This window comes from Mobula birostris, chromosome 4 (assembly GCF_030028105.1).
Source record: "Mobula birostris isolate sMobBir1 chromosome 4, sMobBir1.hap1, whole genome shotgun sequence".
Lineage (NCBI taxonomy): Eukaryota > Metazoa > Chordata > Chondrichthyes > Myliobatiformes > Myliobatidae > Mobula > Mobula birostris.
In genome coordinates this window covers 194,607,720-194,622,455 of record NC_092373.1, presented here as the reverse complement: position 1 = coordinate 194,622,455, position 14,736 = coordinate 194,607,720, and positions in this window count along the sequence as shown.

Here is a 14,736-nt window from a genome sequence, read left to right as displayed (position 1 = left end):
AAAGGCTTGTCAGAAGGACAGTGCTATGATAATTGTGGGGGATTTTAACATGTGAGTAGATTGGGAAAATCAGGTCAGCACTGGAGAGAGAATTTGTAGAATGTCCGCGAGATGGCTTTTTAGAACAGCTTGTTGTTGAGCCCACTAGGGGATCGGCTGTACTGGATTGGGTATTGTGTAATGAACCGGAGGTGATTAGAGAGATTGAGGTGAAGGAACCCTTAGGAGACAGTGATCATAACATGATTGAGTTCACTGTGAAATTAGAAAAAGAGAAGCCGAAATCTGATGTGTCAGTATTTCAGTGGAGTAAAGGAAATTACAGTGGCATGAGAGAGGAACTGGCCAAAGTTGACTAGAAAGGGACACTGGCGGGAAAGACAGCAGAGCAGCAGTGGCTGGAGTTTATGTGAGAAATGAGGAATGTGCAAGACAGGTATATTCCAAAAAAGAAGAAATTTTCAAGTGGAAAAAGAATGCAACCGTGGTTGACCAGAGAAGTCAAAGCCAAAGTTAAAGCAAAGGAAAGGGCATACGAGGAAGCAAAAATTAGTGGGAAGACAGAGGATTGGGAAGTTTTTAAAACCTTACAAAAGGAAACCAAGAAGGTCATTAAGAGAGAAAAGATTAACTATGAAAGGAAGCTAGCAAATAATATCAAAGAGGATACTAAAAGCTTTTTCAAGTATATAAAGAGTAAAAGACAGGTGAGAGTAGATATAGGACCGATAGAAAATGATGCTGGAGAAATTGTAATGGGAGATAAGGAGATGGCAGAGGAACTGAATGAGTATTTTGCATCAGTCTTCACTAAGGAAGACATCAGCAATATACCGGACACTCAAAGGTGGCAGGGAAGAGAAGTGTGCGCAGTCACAATTACGACAGAGAAAGTACTCAGGAAGCTGAATAGGCTAAAGGTAGATAAATTTCCTGGACCAGATGGAATGCACCCCCATGTTCTGAAGGAAGTAGCTGTGGAGATTGCGAAGGCATTAGTGATGATCTTTCAAAAGTCGATAGATTCTGGCATGGTTCCGGAAGACTGGAAGATTGCAAATGTCACTTCGCTATTTAAGAAGGGGGCAAGGAAGCAAAAAGGAAATTATAGACCTGTTAGCTTGACATCGGTGGTTGGGAAGTTGTTGGAGTCGATGGTCAAGGATGAGGTTACAGAGTACCTGGAGGCATATGACAAGATAGGCAGAACTCAGCATGGATTCCTTAAAGGAAAATCCTGCCTGACAAACCTATTACAATTTTTTGAGGAAATTACCAGTCGGCTAGACAAGGGAGATGCAGTGGATGTTGTATATTTGGATTTTCAGAAGGCCTTTGACAAGGTGCCATACATGAGGCTACTTAACAAGATAAGAGCCCATGGAATTATGGGAAAGTTACATACGTGGATAGAGCGTTGGCTGATTGGCAGGAAACAGAGAGTGGGAATAAAGGGATCCTATTCTGGTTGGCTGCCGGTTACCAGTGGTGTTCCACAGGGATCAGTGTTGGGGCCGCTTCTTTTTACATTGTACATCAACAATTTGGATTATGGAATAGATGGCTTTGTGGCTAAGTTTGCTGACGATACGAAGGTAGGTGGAGGGGCCGGTAGTGCTGAGGAAACAGAGAGTCTGCAGAGAGACTTGGATAGATTGGAAGAATGGGCAGAGAAGTGGCAAATGAAGTACAATGTTGGAAAGTGTATGGTTATGCACTTTGGCAGAAAAAATAAACAGGCAGACTATTATTTAAATGGGGAAAGAATTCAAAGTTCTGAGATGCAACGGGACTTGGGAGTCCTCGTACAGGATACCCTTAAAGTTAACCTCCAGGTTGAGTCAGTAGTGAAGAAGGCGAATGCAATGTTGGCATTCATTTCTAGAGGAATAGAGTATAGGAGCAGGGATGTGATGTTGAGGCTCTATAAGGCACTGGTGAGACCTCACTTGGAGTACTGTGGGCAGTTTTGGTCTCCTTATTTAAGAAAGGATGTGCTGACGTTGGAGAGGGTACAGAGAAGATTCACTAGAATGATTCCGGGAATGAGAGGGTTAACATATGAGGAACGTTTGCCCGCTCTTGGACTGTATTCCTTGGAGTTTAGAAGAATGAGGGGAGACCTCATAGAAACATTTCGAATGTTAAAAGGCATGGACAGAGTGGATGTGGCAAAGTTGTTTCCCATGATGGGGGAGTCTAATACGAGAGGGCATGACTTAAGGATTGAAGGGCGCCCTTTCAGAACAGAAATGCGAAGAAATTTTTTTAGTGCAGGGTGGTGAATCTATGGCATTTGTTGCCACGGGCAGCAGTGGAGGCCAAGTCATTGGGTGTATTTAAGGCAGAGATTGATAAGTATCTGAGTAGCCAGGGCATCAAAGGTTATGGTGAGAAGGCGGGGGAGTGGGACTAAATAGGAGAATGGATCAGCTCATGATAAAATGATGGAGCAGACTCGAGGGGCCGAATGGCCTACTTCTGCTCCTTTGTCTTATGGTCTTATGGAGTGTTTGATGGCTCTGGGCCTGATTCTGATTCTGATACAGAATCAGTTCTGACCACAGAAAGGACAAATGTACACCCATAACACCATACACACCTTTGTTACTTTCACTTCTCTCTCCAAGCCTCTACTTACTGGAAATCAGATGGTTCTCCAAAGCTCAACAGCATAATTTTGAATGCGTGGAACACAGATATGGTTGGTGATCACGCGACTCACTGAAGCAGGGTAGTTTCAGTTTCCATCTGTTGTGCTGAAGTAAATAAAAGTTTAACTAAATTAATTCCTATACAATGCCCATATCTGTCTATTTTCTGAACATTCATGTGCCACTTAAATGCTTCTACTGTATTTGATCCCATTACCACCCATGGCAACGCACTTCTGTGAAAAAAAATCTTGCCCATCTCCTTTGAAATTACCCCTCTCATCTTAAATTGGTATCTTCTGATATTAAATGCTGCAGCCATAGAGGTGAAAAAAAACCTGCCTGTTGTCTGGTCTATCTATACCTCTCATAAACCAACAAACTTCTGTCAGGTCTTCCCTCAGCCATCATTGCTCCAGAGAAAACAACACAAGTTTTTCCAAGGTCGATAACCACGTAACCATATAACAATTACAGCACGGAAACAGGCCATCTCGCCCTTCTAGTCCATGCCGAACTCTTACTCTTACCTAGTCCCACCGACCTGCACTCAGCCCATAACCCTCCATTCCTTTCCTGTCCATATATCTATCCAATTTAACCTTAAACGACAACATAGAACCTGCCTCAACCACTTCTGCTGCAAGCTCGTTCCACGCAGCTACCACTCTCTGAATAAAGAATTTCCCCCTCATGTTACCCCTAAACTTTTGCCCTTTAACTCTCAACTTATGTCCTCTTGTTTGAATCTCCCCCACTCTCAATGGAAAAAGCCTATCCACGTCAACTCTATCTATCCCCCTCATAATTTTAAATACCTCTATCAAGTCCCCCCTTAACCTTCTACATTCCAAAGAATAAAGACCCAACTTGTTCAACCTTTCTCTGTAACTTAGGGGATAAAACCCAGGTAACATTCTAATAAACCTTCTCTGTACTCTCTCTATTTTGTTTACATCTTTCCTATAATTTGGTGACCAAAACTGTACACAATACTCCAAATCTGGTCGCACCAACGCCTTGTTCAATTTCAACATTACATCCCAACTCCTATACTCAATACTGAGTTATAAAGGCCAGCATACCAAAAGCTTTCTTCACCACCCTATCCACATGAGATTCCACCTTCAGAGAACTATGCACCATTATTCCTAGATCCCTCTGTTCTACTGCATTCTCCAATGCCCTACCATTTACCATATATGTCCTAGTTTGATTAGTCCTACCAAAGTGTAGCACCTCACATTTATCAGCATTAAGCTCCATCTGCCATCTTTCAGCCCACTCTTCCAGCTGGCCTAAATCTCTCTGCAAGCTTTGAAAACCTACTTCATTATCCATAACTCCTCCTATCTAAGGTGCCACATAAAAGACTTATCCATAAGATAAGGATGCATAGAGTTGGAAGCGATGTATTAGCGTGGATAGAGGATTGCTTAACTAATAAAAAGCAAAGAGTTGGGATACATGGGTGTTATTCTGGTTGGCAATTAGTAGTGAACGGTGTGCCGCAGGGGCCGGTGCTGGGCACGCAACTATTCACAATATACATTAACATTCTGGAAGAGGGGACTGAGTGTAGTGTATCTAAGTTTGCTGATGATACTAAATTGAGTGGAAAAGCAAATTGTGCAGAAGATACAGAGAGTCTGCAGAGAAATATAGATAGATTTAATGACTGGGCAAGGGTCTGGCAGATGAAATGCAATGTTGGTAAATGCAAAGTCATCCACTTTGGAAAGAAACATGGAAGAGCAGATAATTATTTAAATGGTAAAAGATTGCAGCATGCTGCTGTGCAAAGGGACTTGGGGTTGCTTGTGCATGAATCACAAAAGGTTGGTTTGCAGGTGCAGCAGGTATCAGGAAAGCAAATGGAATGTTGGCCTTCATTGCTAGAGAGATTGAATTTAAGACAGGGAGGTCATGTTGCAACCCTACAGGGTGCTGGTGAGGCTGCACCTGCAGTACTGCGTGCAGTCCTGGTCTCCCTACTTGAGGAAAGATATACTGGCTTTGGAGCCGGTGCAGAGGAGGTTCACCAGGTTGATTCCAAAGATGAGGGGGTTAGACTATGAGGAGAGATTGAGTCACCTGGGACTGTACTCACTGGAATTCAGAAAAACAGGGGGAGATTTTATAGAAACATATAAAATTATGAAACGGATAAATAAGATAGAGGCAGGAAAGTTGTTTCCACTGGTAAGTGAGACTAGAACGAGGGAACATAGCCTCAAGATTCGGGGGAGTAGATTTAGGATGGAGATGAGGAGGAACTGCTTTTCCCAGAGGGTGGTGAATCTGTGGAATTCTCTGCCCAATGAAGCAGTGGAGGCTACCTCAGTAAATATATTTAAGACAAGGTTGGATAGATTTTTGCATAGTAGGGGATTTAAGAGTTATGGGGAAAAGGCACGTAGGTGGAGATGAGTCCATGGCCAGATCAGCCATGATCTTATTGAATGGTGGAGTAGGCTCGATGGGCCAGATGGCCGACTCCTGCTCCTCGAGGCAGTACCCTGGTAAACCTGTTCTGCATTCTCTTCAAGGATTCCGCATCCTTACTATTATGGGGCAAACTGAATTGAATGCAGTAAGAACAATCAGATCCTAAGAGATCCTGTCTGCCACAGGTACAAGTTCCCTGCCTTATCCTCTTTGCCTTGACCATGAACAGCAGTTCATTATCCAACGAGCCCTGTGGGAAAGAATGTTGAATATTCCAAACCCTTCAAACAAATACATTTCTCACCACAGCCTTATACTGTTAAATTGTCCTCCCACCCTATGCTATTCTCAGTTCTTAGACCATAAGACTTTAAGACATGAGAGCAGAATTAGACCATTCAGCCCATCAAGTCTGCTTCATCATTTCATCATGGCTGATCCATTTCCCTTTCAATCCCTTATATAATAATACTTGCATTCGCAGAATCATTCCCATCAACCTCTTCTGAACCCTCTCCAATGTCATCACATCCTTTCTTAAATAGGGTACCCAAAACTGCTCACAATGTTCCACTGAGGCCTCACAAGTGCCTTTTACAGCCTGCACATTATGTCCTTGCTTTATGTCTGCTTGAAATGAGTGCTAACATTGCATTCGTATTCCTACCACAGACTCAAGCTGCAAATTAACCTTTGGGAAATCTTTCATGAGGAATCCCAAGTCCCTGTGTGCTTCAGATCTTTGAGTTTTTTCCCCGTTTAGAAAAGAGCCTGTGTTTTTCTTTCTTCTATCAAACTGCATGACCGTACACTTCCTTGCACTCTATTCCATCTGCCACCCCTTTGCCCATTCTCCTCATATATCTAAGTCCTTCTGCCCCTTGACCAATCTTCATATCATCCATAAACACGAATTGAATTGAATTGAGTTGAATTGACTTTTACTTCCTTCATATACATGAGAAGTAAAACTCTACTTTATATCTCCGTCTAAATGAGCAACATGCAATTTATAGTAATTTATAATAGGTGTGCACAACAGGATAGTCAATATAACATAGAAATACAGTTGTATCCGCATGAGTTAAGCAGACTGATGGCCTGGTGGAAGAAGCTGTCCCGGAGCCTGTTGGTCCTGGCTTTTATACTGCGATACCGTTTCCAGGATGGTAGCATCTGGTCGCTGGGGTGACTTGGGTCCCCAATGATCTTTCGGGCGCTTTTTACACACCTGTCTTTGTAAATATTCTGAATTGTGGGAAGTTCACATCTACAGGTGTGCTGGGCTGTCTGCACCACTCTCTGCAGAGTCCTGCAATTGAGGAAAGTACAGTTCCCATACCAGGCAGTGGTGCAGCCAGTCAGGATGCTCTCCATTGTGCCCCTGTAGAAAGTTCTTAGGATTTGGGGGCCCATACCAAGCTTCCTCAACCGTCTGAGGTGAAAGAGGCGCTGTTGTGCCTTTTTCACCACACAGCTGGTGTGTACAGACCATGTGAGGTCCTCAGTGATGCTTATGCCGAGGGATTTAAAGCTGTTCACCCTCTCAACCCCAGATCTGTTGATGTCAATAGGGGTTAGCCCGCCTCCATTCCTCCTGTAATCCACAACCAACTCCTTTGTTTTTGCGACATTGAAGGAGAGGTTGTTTTCTTGACGCCACTGTGTCAGGGTGATGACTTACTCTCTGTAGGCTGCCTCATTATTATCTGAAATTAGGCCAATCAGTGTAGTATCATCAGCAAATTTAATTAGCAGATTGGAGCTGTGAGTGGTGACACAGTCATGGGTATACAGAGAGTAAAGGAGGGGCACTTGCGTTGAGGGTCAGAGGGGCAGAGGTGAGGGAGCCCACTCTTACCACCTGCCAGCGATCTGACAGGAAGTCCAGGATCCAGCTACACAAGGCAAGGTGAAGGTCAAGTTCTCTGGCCTTCTTGTTGTGCCTGGAGGGAGTTATGGTGTTGAATGCTGAACTGTAGTCCAAGAACAGCATTCTCACATAAGCATCCCTCTTCTCCAGATGTGTAAGGACAGTGTGTAGAGCTGTGGCTATTGTGTCGTCTGTCAATCGGTTGTGTGGGTAGGCAGATTGTAGGGGGCCCAGTGTGGGTGGTAGTAAGCTGCAGATGTAGTCCTTGACCAGCCTCTCAAAACGTTTGCTTATTGTTGAGATGAGTGCAACAGGATGCCAGTCATTCGGACATGTTACCTTGGTTTCTTTAGGTACACAAATTCATGGTCACAAAGCCATGAATTTTATCATCCAAATTGTTAGCATACAACGTAAGAAGAAGCAGTCCCAACATAGACCCCCGTGGAACACCAGTAGTCACCAGCATCAGATCCGAAAAGGATCCCACTGTTTGCTCCTGCCGATCAGCCAATGCTCTACCATGCTACTATCTTCCCTGTAATATCTCTGCTTCCAGAGCATAAAGTAGTCTATCATCTTGTTTGTGTTCTAATGAATTTAAAATATTCAGTGGTTAATTAAATTTCTGTCATGGTCCAGCACACACAGGAATGTCTTAGAGGAGGTGTTCCCAACTTGGGGTCCATGGACCCCTTGGTTAATGGTAGGGCTCTATCACATAAAAAGATTGGGAACCACTGGTTTAGAGGGATATGGCGCAAATTGGAGTAGCATATTATAAACATGAGAAAATCTGCAGATGCTGGAAATCCAAAGCAACACACGCAAGATGCTGGAGGAACTCAGCAGGCCAGGCAGCATCTATGGAAAAGAGTAAACAGTGGATGTTTCAGGCCAAAAGCCTTCTTCAGGACCACTTTTTAAAATGCTTTTTACATTGTAGATGCATACTGGCATTTATATATTTGTGTACCTTTTATTTCATATCCATACTTTAACCTCTAAGTTTATTCTTTGTACTTTATAATTGTTGAATGTTGTTTGTCGTTACATGTCATGCGCTGGCCAACATTACACGACAATCCCAAATAAATATAAATGTATATGGCGAATAAAGGTGACCTTTGATACTTGATCACTTCCGCATAGATTCTGCCATTCACTAGCAGACTGGGAGTGAGTTACAGTTGTCCATTTATCAGCCAAGACACAGCCTCATAATAAAGGGAGCTCCATTTAGAACAGAGATGAGGAGGAATTTCTTTAGCCAGAGAGTGGTGAATCTGTGGAATTCACTGCCATGGGCGACTGTGGAGGCTAAGTCATTGGGTATATTTAAGGCAGGGGTTTATAGATTCTTGATTGGTCAGGGCATGAAGAGATACAGGGGGAAGGCAGGAGATTGGTGCTGAGAGGGAAATGGATCAGCCATGATAAGATAGGCCAAATGACCTAATTCTGCTTCTGTATCTTATGATCTTATGGTCAATCTGCACATGGGCAGAAACTGGAGCATGCAGTCACAGGGAGAAACTGCATAGGGATAACATCCATGATCATGATTGAACCCAGAACATTGGAGCTGAGTGATTGTTCCTCAAATACCTGTGCCACCCTTTCAAAATAGATGAACTTGAACATGTCAGAAATGGTTCTGTTGATTGATAATCTGGGTGAAGAAGTCAGGAGGAATTGGACTTCAGCCTGGGTGAATGTTCATCGAAGTTTCAGAGAATGGGACACAATCTCCTTAACTGGTGGAAGAATCTGACAGGAGTTGACAGGATAGATGCTGAGAAGAGGCTTTCACTTGTGGTGAGGATAGAGTACTTAGTTTCAGAATATGACATCACCCATTTGAAATGGAGATATGGAAGATTTTATTTCTCTCTCTAGAGGTTATGAAGCTTTGAAATTCTCAAATTTTGAAGGTTAAGTGGTTGAAAATATTCAGGTTCAATATTTACAAACTGTTGAACTAAAGTAGCTCCCCGATGATAGCAACGGAGGGTGTCAATTTGAAAGAGTAGCTTCCTTTGACACATGTACATCGAAACATCAAAACATACTGTGAAATGCACCAATGGTGTCAAAGACTAACACCATCTGAGAATATGCTGGGGCAGCCGTAAGTGTCTCCATGCTTCTGGCACCAAAATAACATACCCATAACTTAATAACCCTTACCCAAGGGTCCCCAGCCTTTCTTATGCCAAGGACCAATACCATTAAGCAAGGGGTCTGTGGACCCCAGGAAAGTAAAATGCTGTTGTTAATATAGTAAATCATGTTCTGAAAGGGAAAAATATAATTTGTCTCTAAGACGAGACATATCATTAGCTTATGCAAGAAATCTAATCTTTAAAAAATCTTTTACACAACCAAGTTCAATATTTGTTTTATTTCAGTAGTGAGGTCTCTACTTGGTAGCTAACTTATTCAATTCTCCAAGAAGCACAAAGCATTACAATTATTTGTGATAGGCGGGAAAATTCTATAATACATTGACCAGGTTAAAACGATCTACAATGTACTAAGAAAAAGAATGCATCATTAGACATATTTCATCATTACACATTGTATACTGAAAGGCTAGAACACCTCAATGGATTTGAAAGAGGATCTTGTTTTGTTGACATAATGTAAGTTTTGGTCAACAAATAGAATAAATGTTTTATATTTACAAATTTTATGAACAACAAATCATATTTTAATCAAGGTAAAAATCATTAAAAAGTTTTATTAAATGGTATTTTTCATTAGTTGAAGATCAACAGACAACAGTGTAGATTCCAAACACAGACACAAACACAAAAGTTGCCTTTATAATGCAGATCAACTATGATATTAGGGTGACCTTAACTCTGGATGCAGAACCCTAGGTTAAACTACTCCCCATTAGTTTGAAAGATTAATTCTTATAACTGAACATTGTGAATCAGAATCAGAAACAAGTTTCTTATCACTGATATACTGTATGTTGTGAAATTTGTTGTCAGCAGTACAGTACAATACATAAAGTATAGTATAAATTGTAATTAGAATTATACACAGTGGCCACTTTATTTGGTACACCTGCACAGCTGCTCATTGATGCAAATATCTAATCCGCCAATCATCTGACGGCAACTCAATACATAAGAGCATGCAGACGTGGTCAAGAGGCCAAGAGGTTCAATTGTTGTTCTGACCAAACATCAGAATGGGGAAGAAATATGTTCTAAGTGACTTTGACCATGGAATGATTGTTGGTGCCAGAAACTGCTGATCTGCTGGGATTTTTACGCACAATAGAGTTTACAGAGAATGGTGTGAAAAATGAAAAAAAACATCCAATGAGCAGCAGTTCTGTGGGAAAAATGCCTTGTTAATGAGAGAGGTTGGAGGAGAATGGCCAGACTGGTTAATACTAACAGGAAGGTGTCAGTAACTCAAATAACCACACATTACAACAGTGGTGTGCAAAGAGTATCTCTGAACACACAACATGTCCAACCTTGAAGTAGATGCCCTACAGCTGCAGAAAACCATGAACATACACTCCTTATTAGGTTCAGAAGGTCCCTGATAAAGTGGTCACTGAATTTATATAATTTGTCTAATAGCAAGTAAAACTGAGAAAAGTGGGAATGCTGGCGTGACCAACTGATATATACTGGCGTGGGACAGTCAAGAGAGGCCATGTCAAGGACAGACATTGTTTAGAAGCACTTAAGAGTTCCCTTGAGTAGAGTTGCCTCTATCCTCAATGAGTTAGTTTGTGTTCTTGGCTCTCATTGTTATGGGGCTTCGGCTGTTTTTGCACTGAGGGTCTTTGAAAATCTAAGGTAGAGGCTCCTAACTTTTTTATGCCACAAAAAAAGTGATGGCATAAAAGGGAGAAAGAAAAGGGGGAGGGGAGGAAAAACCATTTTAATTCCACGTCCCATTCCCATTCTGATATGTCTATCCACAGCCTCCTGTACTGTAAAGATGAAGCCACACTCAGGTTGGAGGAACAACACCTTTTATTCTGTCCGGGTAGCCTCCAACCTGAGGGCATGAACATTGACTTCTCAAACTTCCGCTAATGCCCCACCTCCCCCTCGTACCCCATCCGTTATTTATTTATATACACACATTCTTTTTCACTCTCTCCTTTTTCTCCCTCTGTCCCCCTCACTATACCCCTTGCCCATCCTCTGAGATTTTCCCCCCTCCCCCTTTTCTTTCTCCCTTGGCCTCCTGTCCCATGATCCTCTCATATCCCTTTTGCCAATCAACTGTCCAGCTCTTGGCTCCATCCCTCCCCCCCCCCCCCCCCACCGTCTTCTCCTATCATTTCAGATCTCCCCCTCCCCCTCCTACTTTCAAATCTCTTGCTAGCTCTTCTTTCAGTTAGTCCTGATGAAGGGTCTCGGTCCGAAACGTCAACTCTACTTCTTCCTAGAGATGCTGCCTGGCCTGCTGCGTTCACCGGCAACTTTGATGTGTGTTGCTTGAATTTCCAGCATCTGCAGATTTCCTCGTGTTAGTATTAGTTTTTATTTAGTTTAAGCATTTTTAGTTAGTGGCTCAGTTGGTCTAACAATGATTATTTTCCTTTGTTGTGAATAGTTCTTATTACAACTGAGTGAACTCTTCACTCTGTGTCCGTGCCTCTCCCTTTGCATTCGGGACATCACTGAACTCCTGTCACATTCGATTTGACTTGAAGTACGGTTTGCATTTTCAGTCCTTGGGAAGAAAGCTGGAAAATGCGGTTGAAAGGGACAATAAAGCAGTCATGATCAAATGGAGGAGGGGACTCGATGGGCCATATGGCCTAATTCTGCTCCAATGTCTTATGTCTTCAGTCAAGTGGAACAATTCCATATTCTGAGAAGTAGGTTCACTTGCAAATGGGCTCAACCTTTTCTGGGGAATCATAAAACTGAGAGGGAGTCCAAAGATTCCAGGAGAGATGTGAAGGAGAGAGACTTGGGAATGGGATTGTCGGTAGTTTCGTTGTATATATTTACACTTAGATGACAATTAACTTGATTTACTCTTCTATTATTTTGTGATTAATTACTCTGTGCCCTAATACAGGAAGGACTTGGAGGCTTAGGAGTAAGTGCATAAAAGGTTAACCAGGACGTTATCTGGTTTGGGATGCATTAGGATTCTAAAAAGGAGTTTGGACAAACTTAGACTGTTTTTCGGAGGCAGGGTAAAGAGGGATGTAGACCATATGCTGATAGATGGGATTAATTAAATTGGCCCCATGCTTGGTACAGAAATGGTTTGCCAAATTGCCTGTTCCTGTTTTGTATTCTTCTGTGTTCCATGTTCTACACCTGACCCTTACCTTCTCATCAGAGTCAGAATCGGGTTTAATATCACTGCCGTATGTTGTGAATTTTTTTGCCTTACCAGCAGCAGTACAATACAATATATAACAATAGAGAAATAAAACTGAACTACGGTAAGTATATATTTATTTATGTTGTTAAATTAAATAAATAGTGCAAAATGCAAAAATTGAAATAAAAAAGTAGTGAGGTAGTGTTTATGGGTTCAATATCCATTCAGAAAATGAATGGCAGATGGGAAGAAGATGTTCCTGAATCCTTGAGTGTATGCCTTCGCGTTTCTGTACCTCCTTGAAGAACAGGGTGGTGGGGGTCCTTAATGATGGATGCCGCTGTTTTGAGGCATCACTCCTTGAAGGTGTCCTGGATACTACGGAGATCAGTGCCCATGAAGGAGCTGACTAATTTTACAGCTCTCTGCAGCTTGCTTCGACCTGTGCAGCAGCCACCCTCCCAATCCATACCAGGTGATGCAGCCAGTTAGAATGCTCCCTATAGTACATCTGTGGAAATCAGTGAGTGTGTTTGGATGACAGACCAAATCTCCTCAAACTCCAAATGCAATATAGCCACTGCCTTGTCTTCTTTTGTAGCTCCATCAATATCCTGTATCAATATTAACACCAAAGAACTTGAAATTGCTCACTCTCTCCACTTCTGATCCCTTGATGAGGACTGGTGTGTTTTCCCTCATCTTACCCTTTCTGAAGTCCACAATCAGTTCACGTATAATCATCTTAGACTTTAATGTAGTGATATGATACCGTTGCTTGTAGAAAGAACAAAGAAAAGACTATGTAGTTGACAGAGGGAAGGAATGCTTCAGGTGTCGAAAAGCCATTTGTAATTTTGGGCAGAAAATGGAATTCAATACAAGGAAGAAATGCAAAGAAATCAATTTCAGAAGGTGGGAAATAAGTAAGATTATGAATCATGTGGATGAACAGAGGCAGCTTGGAAAATCTAACTGTATGTATTGGAAAAACCTCAGCAGGGAAGGAAGCATTCGTGAAAAGAGAAACAGAGCTAATGTTTCAGGACAGAAGTGACTCAATGTTCCTAGACATGAAGCGTGAGCTAGCGCTCTCTCTCTCTCCACAGAGGCTGTCTGATTTGCTGAATATTTCTAGCACGTTTTTCTGTTTTTACTTGGGTTTTCAGCATCTGCAGTTCTGTGCTATATTCTCACCTTTAAGTTCCTGCCACAACACTGGCTAAGCATAAGCACTGGGAAGAGTTCAAGTCAACTCATTATAAGAAAATTGAGACAATATAAAATCTGAATCGTCCATGACCTTGAAACTTACCAGCTTTCTGGTTAAGATATGAAAGAAAAGGTTATTACAAAAACATATTTATATGCCAGTGTATTGCCTTCCTTAAAATTAAACTCTGAATAACTCTAGGTCAACTTTCTAAATATCTCCCCCTTCACCTTAGCAAAGGTTATGTCTGTGTACATACATCTATTGATGCTTCTGGACATATCTTCAGTGATGTTCCTGGAATCATCGGGTGTTTCGGGTCTTTCAACATCATACAACCTCCTCCAGGTGACCCAGCCGGGGCTGATCAGACCCCAGCTTGTGTCCAGATGGCTAGCTACTTATGACTCCATGGCTCCCCTCTTTTGAGCCACAGCCATCTTGAGGCCCTCTCTGCCGCATCGGTGGTACTGCGGATGGCTCTCCTCTTCCTCTCTCCCTCGATGCCCAAAATGCTGAAGGCTCTTAACTAAAGAACGGGCTACGAATCCCCTACAACCAACCTCCACTGGGAGACACCTCGCTCTCCATCCATCCTGCTGACAGTTGCTGACCAGTCCTGCGTACTTGGAGAGCTTCCTTTGAAAGGCCTCTTCCAAGCTATCTTCCCATAGATATGTAGTGATATGTAGTGATATGATAACCATTCCAGGAAGCATATTTAAGAAAGAACCATATGACAATTCAATTACATTGTTTATGAACCTAGGACATTTCAACACAATTCCCACCCAATATATAATCTGGATGTGAAACATCTGGTGTATGTTGCAGGCTTCCAGAACAACCAAAATAATAATGGATCCATTTTTGTTTGGGTCATTAAATGCTAAATATATGTAACATTTTCCAGTTCTCCAGCACTTCTCCACTCATCTAAGAGTAGATCATGACTTGAATTAAAATCACATCTGAAAGGTAGAATTCTTGAGTGGTACAGTGGGCCTGAATGTGCTCAAAGCCCCTGAAAGAAATGCGACATTGCCCCAGGAACCCTGGCCCATGTCTGCTCAAGTGGAGATGCATTATTCTGCATGACAGTGAGAAGCTCTGGTTCACGTATCCTGAGCAGAGGAGCCCAGAGTAAGTGGCAGAAAATACCCACCATCTGAAACCAACAACCCCAAAAGACAAAGCAACGCACGCAAAATGCTGGAGGA